The sequence below is a fragment of the Protopterus annectens genome, chromosome 3.part0 (genome assembly GCF_019279795.1).
Source record: "Protopterus annectens isolate FY-2018-M chromosome 3.part0, PAN1.0, whole genome shotgun sequence".
Classification (NCBI taxonomy): domain Eukaryota; kingdom Metazoa; phylum Chordata; order Ceratodontiformes; family Protopteridae; genus Protopterus; species Protopterus annectens.
The window spans coordinates 1,914,544,637-1,914,548,794 of record NC_056731.1 but is presented as its reverse complement, the minus strand read 5'-3'; the positions used below and the strand labels follow the sequence as shown (position 1 = coordinate 1,914,548,794).

At 43.2% G+C, this 4,158-nt stretch overlaps 1 non-coding gene across 1 annotated transcript; it reads right to left on the bottom strand.

The window, feature by feature from the left end:
• Window positions 1-1,639: 1,639 nt before the first annotated feature.
• TRNAI-AAU lies at window positions 1,640-1,713 on the bottom strand. Its single transcript has one exon. It is a non-coding gene; the product is annotated as a tRNA-Ile (tRNA).
• Between the last annotated feature and the right edge of the window lie 2,445 nt (window positions 1,714-4,158).

Genomic DNA, 4,158 nt, shown 5'->3' with positions numbered 1-4,158 from the left:
GTTTCCACATTTTCATTTCAAAGTAGTCAATAGCTCTGGCATATAGTTTATACTAATATCTGCCAGAAATTTATGAGGAACACCAACCCCGAAGAGAAAGCATTCCTCATAATGCATCTTTAAGATTCTCTGCTTTTATGTTGCACTAAGCTATTGTTTCTGAATATAGTGAAATATAATCCACATGCAAAAGTATAATGTCCTTTCTAGTAGAGCTTGGGTTTATGAGCAACTATCACAATGTCCAGAGTTCATCAGCTGTAGATCAGGGCACTAAACAAGCTTTAGCATTATGTTACTCTACTCTTTATAACTACTAGTTTTTCTAATGACATACTATGTCTTCAGTCTTTGCAAACAGCAACACGAAAGCTGTAGAAAAGTTTATGTGTGAAGGAATGGGTGTATGCCATGCATATATGTGTCTGTTACGTGCTCAACACACTGGAAAGGAAGATTTATCTGGTTTGTTTCTTTTATTAATCAAATTAACCCTATTGAACAGAATATAAAACCTATGAATCCTTCATATACTGGTTACAGGGTTGTAATAGACAAAATCTCATGTACGGAAGATGCAAAACAATATTGTCGGCCCTGTGGCATGGCACCTTTCACCATAAATATTCACCTAATGTGCTCATTTGCACACAGGCATGTACACAAGCAAGCCATAAGTGATGACACTGCTACTACTTGTAGCCCTTATGGAGGTTTGTTACACTCTCTTTTTTATAATCACTGAATCCTTTCAGATCTACAAAATAGTATGAGTTGTCTCTGCTTAATCCAGCTCATCACTGCAGAACTTTCCAGGTCTCCCACTATAGAAAATCTTATGACCTCCTTTGCTTATACCTGGGGTCAAGGTCACATTAATTATTTATTCATTTATTTGGTAGCCAGGTAAGCATACTGGATGATATGGACCAGTTTCACTCATAAGCCAGGGTATTATTTATAGTGAATGGGGTGGGGGCAGGATGCCAGGGAAATCCTGTACATGTTTGAGAAGGTATGAGTAAACTATTGTCACATTTAGAGTCACAAGACACCCCAAAGGCTGATTACTTGGTCTGGGAAGAAGTATTGGTGTGAATGGGAAAGGAAACAGTATATATGATATTTCAACCTGATATTGAAAATAATTTGAACACGAGCATAATGAATGATGCCAATTTACATCAGGGAATGGAAAAACTTGAAAGGTCCTACAGCTGGAGGATGTGCCTGACTGTGATGTCAGTGACTGACTGGGAACATGGAAGTGTGTTCATTGATGTGATGTACAGCAAGTTCTTCAGACAAGATGCTGCAAACCGGCACCATAGTAGAAGGACTAAATTTTATGGAAAAGATGGGAGGGAAGCCTTCTAGCTTATCAGTGGGAGTGGTAAGCACTAGATAGCCTATCTACCACAAGAGTGGTTTCTGGCCCAGAAATTGTAGTTTATTGCCCGTTTGGCAGTTTTTCCATCTCTTTCAACTTATAGGTTCATAGATTGTAACTAGGCTAACTGCCCTTGTGAGCATTTCAAGCCTAGCCAATTTCCCCATGTGAGAATCAAACCCTGCACCTTGCGCCTGTAAGGTAAACACCTTAACCATTATACTATCTTCCCACCCAAGAACTAGTCACTGGCCCGTATGGGGATCGAACCCACAACCTTGGCGTTATTAGCACCACGCTCTAACCAACTGAGCTAACCGTCCGACGCCGGTTTAAAAGCCCGCATTTGCACTAGTTTCCCATCTTTCCTGTAACTAGTCTAGTCCAGATACAGATTTGCTGTATCCAGGACTGTTTGTAAGCTTTTGAGCCCCCAAAGCCTTTCTGTGTTGGAGGGAAGCCTTCTAGCTTATCAGTGGGAGTGGTAAGCACTAGGTAGCCTATCTACCACAGAGTGGTTTCTAGCTCAGAAATTGTAGTTTATTGGCCGTTTGGGTAGTTTTTCCATCTCTTTCAACCTTCTGGTTTAAAAGCCCGAGTTTGCACTCATTTCCCACCTTTCCTGTAAGTAGTCTAGTCCAGATACAGATTTGCTGTATCCAGAACTGCTTATAAGCTTCTGAGCCCCCCCCCCCCAAGCCTTCCTGTGTTGGAGAGAAACCTTCTAGCTTATCAGTGGGAGTGGTAAGCACTAGGTAGCCTATCTACCACAAGATCCAGGTACAGATTCTTAGTTTTATCACTTGAATTTGCTTATTCGTGCTCAGCACTTGCTCAGAACTTGTTGGTAGCACTAAATAAGCTACAAATTACTACAGCACTCAACCTTCCTCTTTACCTAGGGGAAAACAGTTTTTGTACTTACTTTCCTCACTTGCTTAGAGAAAAGCAAATGTTATACTTACTTTCCCCACTTGTCTAGAGGAAAGTAGTTTTTTATTCAGGAATGTCCAAGGATCAGCTCCCAGTGTTCTCTCCTGTCTATCTGATGAATCTGGGCATCTTGAGGCAATGTAGCAATTGCCTCATGTACACAGACAACCCTCTCCTACTACCACCTAACACCACAACCTGCGAGAGATGCACTTATCTAGCCAAACTGGAGGTAAAGCTCTCTCCAACCAAGACTGAACTTGACAATCAAGAGGAGAAGGTAAACACTTGCACCACACCACACTCATCACATAGTCCCACTTAACCTACACCACCAAAATCCACACATAGAAACACAAAAACATTCGCAGAGGCTCTCAGTAATAATCTGCTCAAGCAACAGAGACCTCCAAAGCAGAAATGCAAGCAACCTCCACCCCCCCCAACACAACCTAAATGACACATAGCCCACAGACACAGTGTGCCAATAAACCACAGCCCATAAGGCAAACCAATGTACCCAACACACTAGTCATAAGTGACTCTATAGTCAGGCACACTAATGTCCCACTCACCAGGCTAAACAAGGAGAAGGTTACTGTCAGCTGCCTGTCGGGTTCCAGGATCCGCCACATAACCCACACACTCAGGTCACTCCACAACAAGTAAAAATATGACTCTGTCATTGTCCATGTTGGTGTGAACGATCTGTGATGTATCTCCCTGGACTACATGAAAAAAGACATGGAAGAGCTCTCCGATCTTGTAGCCCAGGCAGGTATGACCCTAGCCCTGAGTAGCATCCTGCCATCACCCAGAATGATACCACAGTACAAGGACAAAATGATCGACTTCAACAGTTGGCTAAGCTTCTGGTGTCATTCTAAGGGGATCCAGTATCTGTCTGCCTGGGACAACATGGTTGACAGACCACGATGCTTTGCCAGAGATGGCCTGCACCTGTCACCCCTGGGATTCCTGATACTGGCTAAGGCTCTTGCTGCCCCTATAGTGCCTTTTTTAGGCAAGGTTCAAATGACAAATTCACCACTGTAACAGGAACAGGCAAGCAAAAACTGAGGGTAATGCTACTCAGTGCTACAAGTCTAAATCTCAAAATGCACTCACTCGAGGCACTCCTTAAAATGGAGAACATTGATATCTGTGCAGTGACTGAGATCTGGTTCAAAGCTCTAGAGAGCACCCGTGAATTATCAAGCTATAACTCATACCACACTTTTCGGCCATCTAACCTGGACCAGAATACCAAGGGTGGAGGTGCGTCCATATTCATTAAGGATATCCACACCTCCAGGCTAGTTGCGCAGCATAATGCATCCGAGGTTATCCAAGTGCAACTAACTCTGGGAAAAACTGCAATCCAAATTGTAGCTTGCTACAGATCCCCCCACCATGCCCCAGGATTCCCACTCCTCTTTTCTTGAGATACTGGAAAATGCTAGGGTTCAACCAAACACCCTAATAAAGGGTGATTTCAACTACCCCACCATTAACTGGGAAACCTACTCATGTACCAACTCCTTCGCTCAACGCTTTCTGGAATTTATAAATTCCAATGCCCTGAATCAGCTTATCCACACCCCCACCAGGGGCAACAATATCCTAGACCTAGTCATTACCAGCATGAGTGACTGGTGTTCCACACCTGAAATCACCTCCTTGTTTGTCACATCCGAACATAAGCTAATCACCCTAGATATCTGCATCCCACCCCCACCTACCATTAAGGAACCGCAGTAAAAAAATTCTCCAAAGCACTCTATAAGCACTTACAGGAGTGCATGGATTGTGCTATCCCAAACAGAACCAAGACA